This window comes from Mobula hypostoma, chromosome 5 (genome assembly GCF_963921235.1).
Source record: "Mobula hypostoma chromosome 5, sMobHyp1.1, whole genome shotgun sequence".
Taxonomy (NCBI): domain Eukaryota; kingdom Metazoa; phylum Chordata; class Chondrichthyes; order Myliobatiformes; family Myliobatidae; genus Mobula; species Mobula hypostoma.
Window position 1 is genome coordinate 173,894,206 of NC_086101.1, and position 16,214 is coordinate 173,910,419.

Sequence of the window (16,214 nt, forward strand, 5' to 3'; positions counted from 1 at the left end):
TCCGGTTTCCCCTCAGTCTAAAGACGTGCAGGTTAGTGAGGATTAGTAAGTTGTGTGCATGCTACGTTGGCACCAGAAATGTGGTGATACTTGTGAGCTATCCTCAGCACATCCTTGCACTGTATTGGTCAAAACATTTTGCAGTGTGTTTTAATGTTTTGACCTACATGTGACAAATTAAGCTAATTTTTAAATCTTAAAAAAACACTTTGTATTTAACATCAATACATTTGGCTCCCCCTAGGCTATATTTAACAAACATTGCAAGAAGTTTACTAGCATGGAAGGCAGAGTGAGTTTCAGATATGATGGCTCCATTCTCTATCACAACTTTGCCGAAATATATTTGGAAAAACTTGAACACATTCGCCATTTAACTAAAAAGTTATTGCATTGGGGATTAAATGGATGTGCGTGATCATATAAAACAGATGATAGTGAATTAACAAACTGTGCTAAGACACTTCTCAGCTTCTCCTTCTATGAAGATGATGGAGAGATAAAGATTGGGTTAGAGTATTACACTAATCATAATCACTGACGATGCCTGTGTGAAAAGCAAAAGACAGAGGAAAATGTAATTAAAAATGATCAGTCCGCCTACTTAACTTCTCAGCTATTTTGACCCATGCTCATAATTCAATCTTGGATCCTGTTGTGATGCCACATGCTTAAAACTTTACCTCTTGCAGAGAATGTCAAATATTCCAAAACCCCACACAGCAACACGCGTTTTCTCAATTATCCTATCTTATCTCTCAATCTTTGATTTGAGAAAAATAAAAGCTCACATTGAGACCATATTTTAGAGGAACCTGCTCGATCAGACGCCTCCTACTGCTTCACCCCATCAAAGTAATCACCAAGGACTTAATTGTCATTAGTGTTTATAAGAAGTGATTTAATTTTATATCTTAAATTCCAATTATCATGATTAAAAAATTGTAATAAAGAAATTGATTATCTACAATAAAATTAACTATAATTTGTCATGCCTTATAAATTGTGTAATATTACAGTGTGGGAGCATACCTGCATGGTTCAACAGTATCATTTAGATAGAAGTTTAATATTGGGGTTGATCATTTTCAAGACAAGAGTTTTTAATTGTAATGAAACACAGTTAGCAATGAACTATTAAAATGTAATATCTTATCATTGTTGGGAGAACATATTTTTTGAAATAATTTGTATATTAGTTAACAGTGTTTGATCGTAAAGCACAGATTAAAGCATGCTGAATGATGGCCAATGGATCCAAAAGGATTTCATCTCCTCTCAGACACCTGAGCCTTGAGACATCCATGCATATGTGGATAGCAAGGAAGTCCAAAATGTACTGAAGATCAGACTGTTCACTCTGTTGTTGGGGTCATGGTGGTTCACAGGACTTTCTCTGTAACTGTAACACTATATATTTTTTTATTTAGAGATACAGCACAGAAATGAGTCCTTCCAACCCATGAACCTGCAGAGCATAGTTATGCCCGAGTGACCAATTAACATACTGACCTGTACATCTTTGGAATGTGGGAGAAAACTGGACAACCTGGAGTAAACCTATGTGGTCACAGGGAGAAGGTACTAACTCCTAGGAGACGGCGGTGGAATTGAACCCTGGTTGCTGATACTGTAGCAGCATTACACCAACTGCCATGCTACTGTGCTGCTACAATATTTTGTGTTTTTTTTCTACCTCAATGTACTAATGAATGGAATAATCGGTCTGAATGCATGCAAACAAAAGCTTTTCATTATGTCTTGGTTACATATGATAATAATAAAGCAATTGTCAATTACACAACTTCCCCTTACCTCAACAAATCATAATACCAACCAAAAATTGGGCCTTGAGGTGACATATCAATCCACAAGACAGTTCTGTGTTGTTGAAAAGCTGGTTGGCCTTAAATTTAAAAATTACACTGCTATATGTCTATTGTGTGACTTCCCATCAGCTGGGTGTGAATTTCGGCTCTAAGAGTGGGAGAAACACTCTTGGCTACCATATTCATTCAGCAGCAACACTGACCACTATCTCATGAAGCCTGCTTATCACTCACCACTTAAGATCCTGGACCTTCTCTGTAATCTCACCGTCTCTCTATCTCATGTGCTTTTTATAGATTTAATCACGAAATCTGTACACCACAGAAGGGTACTTGGATTTCAGGTAAGAAAATTGGGTTTCCAGGTAAGTTTGGTGTGAAATCTATTCCTCATGTGGAGAAAGATGATGTGAATGAACATTTCAACCAAAGGCTTACAAGCACAAAACAGCTGATTTTAGCATAAATACAAGTGATTCTGCAGATGCTGGAGATTGAGAGTTACGCACAAAATGCTGAGCCGGTCAGGCAGCATCTATGGAGAGGAATAAGCAGTTGACATTTTGGGCCAAGATCCATCATCTGGCATTGATACTGCCTGACTTGCTGAGTTCCTCCAGCATTTACGACAGATGTTTTTAGCAACCCTGTCTGAAATCATATTTAGCATATATCATATTTAAATATAGGTTCCTAAGGTTGTCATAACCAGGAGTGGTAGTGGGGATAAGCTCCCACTACCTATAAAGTATTCCAAATGGCGTGCGACTCCAACAGCCTCTGACAACCAAGTCCAACTCTTGGCCTTCACGTCTGGCATAGCTACTAGTCTTGGCGAAACTGTTTCTACTGAAAAGAGAAGGGGCAAAGGTGGACCACTAGCACCTCAAATCCAGTTGCTTCAGGCAGGTGGAACTTGTCAGCCTTGGATGGCAGCCTGCCTAGGAGAAGGAAAACTCTGATTTTAAACCTCCGCTGCCTTGCGGCCACACCCACCCATGGGAAAGGCTTCAGGAGTAAACCCCGAGGAAGAAATTCACAGCCGGGGTCCTTACAGCAGTTTGATGTTGTTTACAACTTCACTCTGGAACCTCTGCGACAACACTGGTGCCAGGCTGTATCGGCGCTTGCCTTGCCCTTGGACCACATTAGTGACGTGAAGAGGGGGAACGTGCTGCATGGGCAACAGCCGGTTCTTCAAATCTTTCCACTCAGGACCGCGCCCTGGAGATGACACAGTCCACTAAAGGCGCAAACCCATGATCCCCTGGGATCGACGGTTGCCTACTACTACTATTACGTCTAGATACACACCTTTCAGAATTCCTAATATAAATCTTTCATCTCAGTGTTTCCTACGTTTTCTGTGTAATTATGTTTTTTATGCTAAAAACTACAAATCTTGGTACCCATTTATAAATCTGTGCAGAATAGTGCATGCAAATGCTTGTGTAAGCTCCAAAAAATAATAGAGCAACCCCTAATGTCTCATCCTAATAGTTCCAGTTTGCACAGACATCGTAACTCCACGCACATGGTACTAATTAGCCCTGAGTTATAGACTCTTTTGAGTTCTGAAAGTACTCCTTTCGAAACATATTTCCTTTTAACACTGACAAAAGAGAAGAAATTCCATCTATTAAAGCTTCATTTCAGAATAATAAAATGCAGACTCTACGCAATTTTGTTACAAAACAAACAAAAATTTGGAGAAAGATACTATGACGTTGCATGAAGAGGTATGAAAATCAATTTATATGAATTTGGGAAAGCATTATTGTGCAATGAAGACCAAAAGACCATAAGATATAGGAGCAGAACTAGGCCATTTCGCTCATCGAGTCTGCTCCGCCATTTCATCATGGCTGATCCAATTTTTCTCTCAGCCCCAATCTCCAGCCTACTCCCCGTATCTGTTCATGTCCTGACCAATCAAGAATCTATCAGCCTCTGTCTTAAATATACATTAAGACTTAGCCTCCACAACTGCCTGTGGCAAAGAATTCCACAGATTCACCCCTCTCTGGCTGAAGAAATTCCTCCTCATCTCCGTTTTAAAAGGACGCCCCTCTATTCTGAGGCTGTGTCCTCTGGTCTTAGACTCTCCCACCATAAGAAACATCCTCTCCACATCCACTCTATCAAGGCCTTTCACTATTTGATAGGATTCAATTAGGTCACCCCTCATTCTTCTGAATTCTAGTAAATACAGGCCCAGAGCCATCAAACGCTCTTCATATGACAAACTGCTTAATCCTGGAATAATTTTTGTGAACCTCCTTTGAACACTCTCCAGTTTCAGAATGTTCTTTTGAAGATAAGGGGCCCAAACCTGCTCACAATACCCTAAGTGAAGCCTCACCAGTTCTTTATAAAGGCTCCACATTACACTCTTCCTTTTATAGTCTAACCCTCTTGTTTTCCACACCACAGACTCAACCTGAAAATTAACCATTAAGGAATACTACACAAGAACTCCTGAGTTCTTGTATGTTCTCTCCTTTTAGAAAATAGTCTGCTCTTTCATTTCTTGTACCAAAGTGCATGGCCATACACTTTCTGACATTGTATTCCATCTGCCACTTCTTTGCCCATTTCCCTAATCTGTACTCTCTACTTCCTCAAAATTACTTGTCCCTTCATCTACTTTCATATCGTCTGCAAACTTTGACAAAGCCATCAATTCCATCATCCAAATCATTGACATATAACAATAAAAGAATTGGTCCCAACACAAACCCCTGTGGAACACCACTAGTCATGGCAGCCAACCAGAATAGGTTTCCTTTATACCCACTCTTTGCCTCCTTCCAATGAGCCACTGTTTTATCCACTCTCCTGTTTTACTATGGGCTCATAGCTTTTTAAGCAGTCTCATGTGTGGCACCTTGTCAAAAGCCTTCTGAAAATCCAAGTACACATCAAGCAATTGTCCTTTGTCTATCCTGCTTGTTATTTCTTCAAAGAATTCCAACAGATTTGTCAGACAAGACATTCCCTTGAGTAAACCTTGCTTACTACAGGCTACTTTATCACGTGCTACCAAGTACTCCGAAAACACATCCTTAACAATTGACTCCAACATTTTCTCAACTACTGAGGTCAGACTAACTGATCTATAATTTCCTTTCTTCTGCCTTTCTCCCTGCTTGAAGAGTGGAGTGACATTTGCAATTTTTCAGTCTTCCAGAACCATTCCAGAATCTTGTGATTCTTTAAAGATCATTACTAATACTTCCACAATCTCTTCAGACACCTGTTTCAGAACACTGGGGCATACACCATCTGATCCAGGTGACTTAACTACCTTCAGACCTTTCAGTTTCCTAAGAACCTTCTCCCTAGTAATGGCAACTTCACACACTTCATGGCCCCTGAAGTCTGGAACTTCCACCATACTGCAAGTGTCTTCCATTGTGAATACTGTTGAAAAATACTTATTCAGTTCATCTGCCATTTCCTTCACCCCCATTACAATCTCTCCAGTAGTGTTTTCTTGCAGTCCAATATCCACTCTCACCTCTCTTCTACACTTTATGTATCTGAAGAAACTTTTAGTATCCTCTTTAATATTACTGACTAGCTTACTTTCGTATTCCATCTTTACCTTCTTAATGACTTTCTAAGCTTATTTTCTTGTTTTTTTGAAAGCTTCCCAATCCTCTAACTTCCGACTAATTTTTGCTTTATTATATGCAGTCTCTTTGGCTTTTTTGACTTCCCTTGTTAGCCATGGTTGTGTCATCTTGCCTTTAGAATACTTCTATCTCTTTGGGATCTATATATCCTGTGCCTTCTCAATTGCTTCCAGAAATTCCTACCTTTGCCATTCTGCCTTCATCCCTGCCAGTTTTCTTTTCCAATCAATACTAGCCAACTCCTCTCTCATGCCTCTGAAATTCCCTCCACTCCACTGTAATACTGATGCATCTGATGTTAGCTTCTGCATCTCAAATTCCAGAGCGAATTTGATCATGTTATGATCACTTCCCCTGAGGGTTCTTTTACCTTGAGCTCTCTCATCAATTCTGGTACACTGCATAACACCCAATCCAGAACCGCTGAACTCCTAATAGGCTCAACCACGAGCTGCTCTAAGAAGCCATCTCATAGGCTTTCTAGAGATTTCCTCTCTTGGGATCCTGCACAAACCTGATTTTCCAAATCTACCTGCATATTGATATCTCACATGACAATTGTAACATTGCCCTTCAGGCATGAAGTTTCTATCTCCAGTTGTAATTTGTAGACCATGTCCTTACTATTGTTTGGTGGTCTGTATACAACTCCCATCAGGGTCTTTTTACCCTTGCAATTCCAATGATTCAACACCTTCCACCCTTATGTCACCTTTTTCTAATGATTTGATTTCATTTTTTACCAACAGAGCAATGTCAATGCCTCTGCCTTCCTGCCTCTCCTTTTGATACAATGTGTATCCTTGGACATTAAGCTCCCAGCTATAATCTTCTTTCAACCATGATTCAGTAAAGCCTACAACACTGCCCAACTTCACGCAGTATGTGAGCTGTACAACCAGAGGGGAGAGGACTCTGGATGATGTACGCTAACGTTAAGGATGCATACAGCTCCTCTCCCCTCCCCCCACTGGGAAGGTCAGATCACAACCTGGTGCATCTAAAACCCTGCTACGTGCCTCTGGTGAAGAGTAAACCTACAACCTCGAGGACAGTGAGGAAATGGTCAGAGGAGGCTTATGAGGCGCTCCAGGGTTGTTTTGAGGTGACAGACTGGCAGGCACTCTGTGAGCCACATGGAGAGGATATTGATGGGCTCACAGAGTGCATCACTGATTACATCAACTTCTGTGTGGACTGCAATGTTCCGACAAGAACTGTCCTTTGTTATTCAAATAACAAGCCATGGGTGACAAAGGACATTAAGGACATCCTGAACGCTAAAAAGAGGGCGTTTAGAGATGGAAATAGGGAGGAGCTGAGGGCAATACAGAGGGACCTGAAAGCCAGGATCATGGAGGCTAAAGACAGGTACAGGAGGAAGCTTGAGTGGAAACTCCAGCAGAACAACATGAGAGAGGTCTGGAGGGGGATGAGGACCATCACTGGGTTCCGGCAAACTAGCAACAGAGGAGCTGAGGGCAGTGTGGACAGGGCCAACGAACTTAACCTGTTCTTTAACAGATTTGACATTGTGACCCCTGCCCATCCCCCACATGAGCCATCTGTTGTCGGCCCCCAATCAACACATATTCCACTCTCCCCTCCTACCCCTCCTCACAGTCCCCCACCCTGCTCTCATGACTATACCCCTCCCCCACACAAAACCACCACGGTGGGCTTCACGGCTGAACAGGTGAGAAGACAGCTGAAACGTCTCAACCCAAGCAAGGCTGCAGGACCGGATGGTGTCAGTACCAGGGTGCTCAAAGCCTGTGCCCCTCAGCTATGTGGAGTACTTCACCATGTATTCAACCTGAGCCTGAGGCTCCGGAGGGTTCCTGTACTGTGGAAAACGTCCTGCCTCGTCCCTGTGCCGAAGACGCCGCGCCCCAGCGGCCTCAATGACTACAGACCGGTGGCATTGACCTCCCACATCATGAAGACCCTGGAGAGACTTGTTCTGGAGCTGCTCCGGCCTATGGTCAGGCCACACTTAGATCCCCTCCAGTTCGCCTACCAGCCCTGACTAGGAGTTGAGGATGCCATCGTCTACCTGCTGAACCGTGTCTACGCCCACCTGGACAAGCCAGCGAGCACTGTGAGGGTCATGTTTTTTGACTTCTCCAGTGCGTTCAACACCATCCGCCCTGCTCTGCTGGGGGAGAAGCTGACAGCGATGCAGGTGGATGCTTCCCTGGTATCATGGATTCTTGACTACCTGACTGGCAGACCACAGTACGTGTGCTTGCAACACTGTGTGTCTGACAGAGTGAACAGCAGCACTGGGGCTCCACAGGGGACTGTCTTGTCTCCCTTTCTCTTCACCATTTACACCTCGGACTTCAACTACTGCACAGAGTCTTGTCATCTTCAGAAGTTTTTGGATGACTCTGCCATAGTTGGATGCATCAGCAAGGGAGATGAGGTTGAGTACAGAGCTACTGTAGGAAACTTTGTCACATGGTGAGAGCAGAATTATCTGCAGCTTAATGTGAAAAAGCCTAAGGAGCTGGTGGTAGACCTGAGGAGAGCTAAGGTACCAGTGACCCCTGTTTTCATCCAGGGGGTCAGTGTGGACATGGTGGAGGATTACACATACCTGGGGATACGTATTGACAATAAACTGGACAGGTCAAAGAACACTGAGGCTGTCTACAAGAAGGGTCAGAGCCGTCTCTATTTCCTGAGGAGACTGAGGTCCTTTAACATCTGCCGGACGATGCTGAGGATGTTCTACGAGTCTGTGGTGGCCAGTGCTATCATGTTTGCTGTTATGTGCTGGGGCAGCAGGCTGAGGGTAGCAGACACCAACAGAATCAACAAACTTATTCGTAAGGCCAGTGATGTTGTGGGGATGGAACTAGACTCTCTCATGGTGGTGTCTGAAAAGAGGATGCTGTCTAAGTTGCATGCCATCTTGGTCAATGTCTCCCACCCACTACATAATGTACTGGGTGAGCACAGGAGTACATTCAGCCAGAGACTCATTCCTCCGAGATGCAGCACAGCGTGTCATAGGAAGTCATTCCTGCCTGTGGCCATCAAACTTTACAACTCCTCCCTTGGAGGGTCAGACACCCTGTGCCGATAGGATGGTCCTGGACTTAGTTCATAATTTACTGGCATAATTTACATATTACTATTTAACTATTTATGGTTCTATTACGATTTATTATTTATGGTGCAACTGTAACGAAAACCAATTTCCCCCTGGGATCAATAAAGTATGACTATGACTCTAACTATGACTATAGTACATGCCAATCTTTAACTGTGCTACACGTTTATCTACCTTATTCTGCATTCTGTATACATTCAAATATATCATCTTCAGTCCTGCATTTTCTGGTTCCAGCAGAAGAGGACAAAGAGCTTAATTAGGAAAGGGAAAAAAGATTATGAGAGAAAGCTGGTAGGGAACATAAAAACTGACTGTAAAAGCTTTTATAGATATAGGAAAAGAAAAAGATTGGTTAAGATAAATGTAGGTCCCTTACAGTCAGAAACAGGTGAATTGATCATGGGGAACAAGGACAGGGCAGACCAATTGAATAATTACTTTGGTTCTGTCTTCACTAAGGAGGACATAAATAATATTCTGGAAATAGTAGGGGACCGAGGGTCTAGTGAGATGGAGGAACTGAGGGAAATACATGTTAGTACGGAAGTGGTGTTAGGTAAATTGAAGGGATTAAAGGCAGATAAATCCCCAGGGGCAGATGGTCTGCATCCCAGAGTGCTTACGGAAGTAGCCCAAGAAATAGTGGATGCATTAGTGATAATTTTTCAAAATTATCTGTACTGTGCTGTATTATTCTATGTTCTATGTTCTAAAACTCTTTAGATTCTGGATTAGTTCCTGAGGATTGGAGGGTGGCTAATGTAACCCCACTTTTTAAAAAAGGAGGGAGAGAGAAACCGGGGAATTATGGACCGGTTAGCCTGACATCGGTGGTGGGGAAAATGCTAGAGTCAGTTATCAAAGATGTGATAACCGCACATTTGGAAAGTGGTGAAATCATCAGACCAAGTCAGCATGAATTTGTGAAAGGAAAATCATGTCTGACAAATCTCATAGAATCTTTTGAGGATGTAACTAGTAGAGTGGATAGGGGAGAACCAGTGGATGTGGTATATTTGGATTTTCAAAAGGCTTTTGACAAGGTCCCACACAGGAGATTAGTGTGCAAACTTGAAGCACATGGTATTGGGGGTATGGTATTGATGTGGATAGAGAATTGGTTGGCAGACAGGAAGCAAAGAGTGGGAATAAATGGGACCTTTTCAGAATGGCAGGCAGTGATTACTGGGGTACCGCAAGGCTCAGTGCTGGGACCCACGTTGTTTACAATATATATTAATGACTTAGATGAGGGAATTAAATGCAGCATCTCCAAGTTTGCGGATGATACGAAGCTGGGCGGCAGTGTTAGCTGTGAGGAGGATGCAGGGTGACTTGGATAGGTTAGGTGAGTGGGCAAATTCATGGCAGATGCAATTTAATGTGGATAAATCTGAGGTTATCCACTTTGGTGGCAAGAACAGGAAAACAGATTATTATCTGAATGGTGGCCGGTTAGGAAAAGGGGAGGTGCAATGAGACCTGGGTGTCATTGTACACCAGTCATTGAAAGTGGGCATGCAGGTACAGCAGGCGGTGAAAAAGACGAATGGTATGCTGGTATTCATAGCAAGAGGATTCGAGTACAGGAGCGAGGAGGTACTACTGCAGTTGTACAAGGCCTTGGTGAGACCACACCTGGAGTATTGTGTGCAGTTTTGGTCCCCTAATCTGAGGAAAGACATTCTTGCCATAGAGGGAGTACAAAGAAGATTCACCAGATTGATTCCTGGGATGGCAGGAATGTCATATGATGAAAGACTGGATTGGCTAGACTTATACTCTCTAGAGTTTAGAAGATTGAGGGGGGATCTGATTGAAACGTATAAAATTCTAAAGGGATTGGACAGGCTAGATGCAGGTAGATTGTTCCCGATGTTGGGGAAGTCCAGAACAAGGGGTCACAGTTTGAGGATAAAGGGGAAGCCTTTTAGGACCGAGATGAGGAAAAACTTCTTCACACAGAGAGTGGTGAATCTGTGGAATTCTCTGCCACAGGAAACAGTTGAGGCCAGTTCACTGGGTATATTTAAGAGGGAGTTAGATATGGCCTTGTGGCTAAAGGTATCAGCGGGTATGGAGAGAAGGCAGGCACAGGGTTCTGAGTTGGATTATCAGTCATGATCGTACTGAATGGCGGTGCAGGCTCGAAGGGTCAAATGGCCTACTCCTGCACGTATTTTCTATGTTTACATTGCAACTCATCCTGTTGGCTGCAATTTTGCTCAATCATCAGGAGTCTAGTTGTCTCACTACACATTGCTTCTGTTTGTAAACCAACTAGCTGATCCTCAGCACCCTCCCAAACAACAATGAACAACAATGAATGTATAGTTTCACCTGATTTCTTATGATGTGTTGATCTGAATTTACTACTCTTTATTAAAGACGCTCATCGAAAGCCAGCAAATAAGCAGCCTCTTCTCATTATGCTTTCCACTCTATTCACTGAGCTCCTAATAACCCTTACATTCAATGGCAGCATGGTATGAATAAGAGTACAGGCATGACTTAGCTGACCTCAAGTATTGTGTTAGATCAATTTCTGTCTCTTTAATGCAAAATACACCATTGCTGCACATATTCCTCAGTTTGCGTTGCTTCCCTTGGAGTGGCCGCTGGTTCCCAATGCACTCAGAGATGTTATCAAAATTTTGAGAATGATGAATTGGACTGTAGTTCATATTGGCCTCTTCCAGTTCTACTTTTTTTTGTGTGTTTTTGCCCATTCTTTTTTGTTGCCAATTGGTGGGCTTGGGGTTTGGGTGATCTGTTAACCAATTTCCCTTGGGATCAATAAAGTGTAACACTCAGTTATATTGGCTCGTATATGTCTAGGGGAAATCCCACCCAGCACCTGCCTCAACGCTTCCCATGGGATCGGTTGCTGCACCACTGCCGCCCGAATCAATCCCAAACATCAATCATCAGCCGGCACACACAGTACGTTTTACCAAGTACACTTTATAGGTATTACTAAGTCTATGAAATTAATATAAATTCGATACAGAAAAGGAAGTAATGGAAAAAAAAGAGGCGCCAGACTTATCAAAGTCTAAATTCTTCGTGCGCAACCGTTGGAGCTCAATCAATTCCTGACGACCACCCAAATCCTGTCGACTCACAGCTCAGGACCACCCGAAGTGATTGACCGGAGCCTTTCTGCACGTCCGCCATCTTCCCCGTCTCTCCTCCGACTTCCCGCCAAAAACCCCGTTCCCAGTCATATGAGACAGCATTATCATCCGAAAAAAAACGATACATGAACACCCATTGTCTAATACCACCCTGCTGTCTGTATTAACACAAGTAAATGTCTAGCTAGAGACTTTCTCAGCATTTAATATAACAAAGAAGCATTCCCAAGTATAACATAACAAAGAAGCCATTTTAAATTTAACATACAAAAAAGAAAGACCCCGTACAAAAGTATGACTACTACTACTACTACTACTACTACTACTACTACTACTACTACTAATTTTTGTGTGAGGGAGGGGTTGTGGAGGGTTTGGGATTGTAGAGGGTTTGGGGTTTTGAGAGTTCTTGTTTCCTTTCCTTATTGTGTGTGTGGGGGGGGGGACTGATGCCTTTCTTTCTATTACTTCTATAGTTTTCTATACTCTATGACTATTTGGAGAAGACAAATCTCAGAGTTGAATTCTGCATACAAACTTTGATAATAAAATGAACCATTTAACATTTGAATTTATGAATGGGTGACTGTTCATAAGAATTCATAAATTGAAAATGTGTTATTTTAGCTAAATTAAGCGAATAAAACGTACTGTACTCTTTCAGATTAATCACCAAATGAAACGTATAAAGTCCTGAGTTGTCTTGTCAGGATTTGCCTACTGAAGAGAGAGGTATCAGGAGAAGCTATTTTCTCAAGGGGTCATGAAGTCTTTGAAACTCTCTGCCTCAAAGGAAAGTGGAAGCCAAGTCTGAATATTTGTAAGGCAGATATTGATAATGCCTAAACGTTCATGGGAGTATGGGAGTTCTGGAGAGATGAGAATGTTGGATGTCTGAGTATATGATCTGGTTTCTTTCGTGTTTTTAACCACAAAGCTGGAGGTGGACTGCTGTAAGAGCTGCTTCTCTTTGAGTCGATGACTCTCCAGTGACTGGATGTGACAAATGTTACATTGCAGAAATGCTAAGAGCAAACGTCTTCTAAAAAGAAGTTTATTTCCTTGCATGCTTGTGAATTGCTGCAATGAGGTTTCGTTGCTCATGTTGCGGAATGGACATTCAATATTAGGGAACAGAAACCGTCAAGGGAGGGTTTATAGATGTGGCCTTTACATAACACCATAAGAAATAAGAACAAAATTAGGTCATTTGGCCTATCAAGATTGCTCCACCATGTCATCACGGCTGATTCATTTCCCTCTCAACCTCACTCTCTTACCTTCTCCCTGTAATCACTCACACCCTGACTAATCAGGAACCTATCAACTTCTACCTTAAAACACCCAAAATCCTAGCCTCCATAGCCGCCTGTGGCAACGAATTCCACAGATTCACGACCTTCTGACTAAAGAAATTCCTCCTCACCTCCATTCTAAATGGGCGTCCCTCTATTCTGAGGTTGTGCCCTCTGGAGATAAAATGTAGACTAACAAGCTTCAAACTGTGCAACATAACTAAATATTTTTCTGGACATAATGCTCCTGTAAGTATGAATGCTCATACACAAATGAGCACAGCGAGGCAGCTTCAGTGAATGCTCTGGTTGGTATGTAATACATAGCTTGGCAGTGTCCTCAATGTACTGTGGTTATTTTCACATTGCAGGTCTAATTTCATTGACTGCTACCATTGCTAGGAAAGAAATCATGAGTGCAACTCTCAGTTCACCTGTTTCAGTGCTTCAATAGACAATAGACAACAGGTGCAGAAGTAGGCCATTCAGCCCTTCAAGCCAGCACCGTCATTCACTGTGATCATGGCTGATCATCCGTACCCTTTTCTTGCCTTCTCCCCATATCCCTCGACTCCGCTATCTTTAAGAGCTCTATCTAACTCTTTTTTGAAAGAATCCAGAGAATTGGCCTCCACTGCCTTCTGAGGCAGAGGATTCCACAGATCCACAACTCTCTGGGTGAAAAAGTTTTTCCTCAACTCCGTTCTAAATTGTTTACCCCTTATTCATAAACTGTGGCCTCTGGTTCTGGACTCCCCCAACATCAGGATCATGGTTCCTGCCTCTACTGCGTCCAATCCCTTGATAATCTTATATGTTTCATTCAGATCCCCTCTCATCCTTCTAAATTCCAATGTATACAACCCCAATCGCTCCAATCTTTCAACATATGACAGTCCCGCCATCCCGGGAATTAACCTCATGAACCTATGCTGCACTCCCTCAATAGCTAGAATGTCCTTCCTCAAATTTGGAATATTCCAAATATTCCCCACCACTGATGTCAAACTAACTGGTCTATAATTGCCTGTTTTCTTTCTCCTTCCTTTCTTAAGAAGTGGGATAACATTAGCTACCCTCCAATCCGCAGGAACTGATCCTGAATCTATAGAACATTGGAAAATGATTACCAATGCATCCACAATTTCTAGAGCCACCTCCTTAACTGCCCTGGGATGCAGACCATCAGGCCCTGGAGATTTATCACCCTTCAGTCCCTTCACAGCCATTTTTGTTGGCACAGCTGTAAACTCTATTCTGCTGCATATTTCCATGGTAATTTCATTCACTGCTATCCTGGAGACTGCTGCTCAGTTACTATAGAGGTGTTACTGATGGTTCCTTGCCATCACCTTTCTCTCTGTCAAGCAGCATCCATTGCAGCAAAAATGGACTCACAAATTGAGGAAAAAAATCTTGAGAGAAAACACCACAAAGAATAAATAGCATTAAAAGAAAAATGTTTAAGTTTTTACATGCGTTGATTGAGGAGTACATTTACTGCAAAACTAACTGTTTCTTTATGAAAAATGCACACAATTATAAATTCGGCCTACCATGGGATTCCTCATATTCTCAGACATAAAATTAATTCCGGTGAGGTTTCAAACAGGGTTGAAATCAATTGTATACACTTATAATCCAAACAGCATCGTGTAGCTCTTTGTAAATTTTGTACAAGTATGATAATATTTATTATATCTGTCACATTTCTAAGTACTTGAAGTATTAAAAATACCACAGGTAGTCATTAAAAGATGGCTTCACCTGACCTGGAAGCAATAAAGCTGTAATAAATAATCTCAAATTGACCTCAGTAAACTATTCAAAGCAATTATAGAATGCAGCCTGGAAACAGCATATTAGTCTAAATGCAATACATAGCAAATGCTTGTATATTTCATATATCAAATAAATCATACTCATATTCCTTACATACATATATAATGCGTAAAGTAAATATAAACTTGAGCAGGAAAGCAAACTGCATTTTTCATTCCTATATATTATGTATTACAATATTTTAAAACTTGAGTTGTCAAAACAGCATTTTCAACAAAATCATTTTGGAAAACATTTATTTCCCACAGTTGTTTAATGTATACTATATATATATGTATCCATTGTGCTTTTTTTTTAAACAAGTAACAAGGTTCTGAGCCTGAGTATTCAAGTCTTTACTAAGTTCAGCTGAACTGCGTAGGGGTGACTCTTGGATGGCAACTGGCACAAAATAACCAACATCAGGGCCCAGCTATGATCTCATTAAACATCTTGACATAAACATCTGAAGAATGTACAGTATACATGTCTGGACTAAGAGAATGAAATTTTTTTGAATTTGCACCTCATCAAGGATTCAATGCTCAGGAAAAGAGGGACAAAAGGGCAAGATTAAGTCATCTTGTTAGCTCAGTGGCTAAGTGTGCCTTGTCTTATGTCAATCAGTTGTTTACACTAGCAAGGTTCCAAAGGAGGGTAATGTAACTTGGTTAGAGATTCCTTGGAAAGCAAAGCTGACCAAGGAAAAAACAATGATTTAACACAATGATTTTTCTGAGATTTCAATGTATGGGGAAATTATATTATGAAATTTGACCATGATGGTCTATCTGAAGAGTCAGCTGAAGCTTTGCATGAATGTGAACATGCAGAGATACTTTTTCTCTCTGGCAAGGCTTATGTTGAGCAACTAAGACAGAGCAACAATGGCTTGCTTATCTTCAAAGCCAGATGGAGGGGAATGATAATTTAGATTCATGGTCCAAGATATTTATCACTGGTGTTTGTGTGGACACCCAATCGTTATCAAGTTTCTCAGCAGTGCTCACAGTAGCATACGGTACTAGCAGCCCAGGTTCAATACCCACTGCTGTCTATAAGGAGTTTGTACATTCTCTCTGTGACTGCATAGGTTTCCTCCGGGTGTTACGGTTTCCACCCACAGTCCAAAAAGCATACCAGTTGGTAGGTTAAATGGTCATTGTAAATTGTCCCGTGATTATGCCAGGAATAAATTGTGGGTAGCTGGGCAGCACGGCTCAAAGGGCCAGAAGGGCCTGTCCCATGTTGCATCTCAATAAATAAATAAAAAAAGATTGCATTTGAAAATAATCGCTGCTGGGTGAAGTACTTGGGAACAAAGGGGTGATGTCAAATGCAAAGACGATCAAAATATCAGTCATCATATT

The 16,214-nt window shown here is 41.8% G+C and overlaps 1 protein-coding gene across 7 annotated transcripts in view; it reads right to left on the bottom strand.

The window, feature by feature from the left end:
- tenm3 (teneurin transmembrane protein 3) overlaps nt 1-16,214 on the bottom strand; it is a 2,629,382-nt gene that overhangs the window by 1,482,128 nt on the left and 1,131,040 nt on the right. The gene's annotated exons all lie outside the window — the stretch shown is intronic.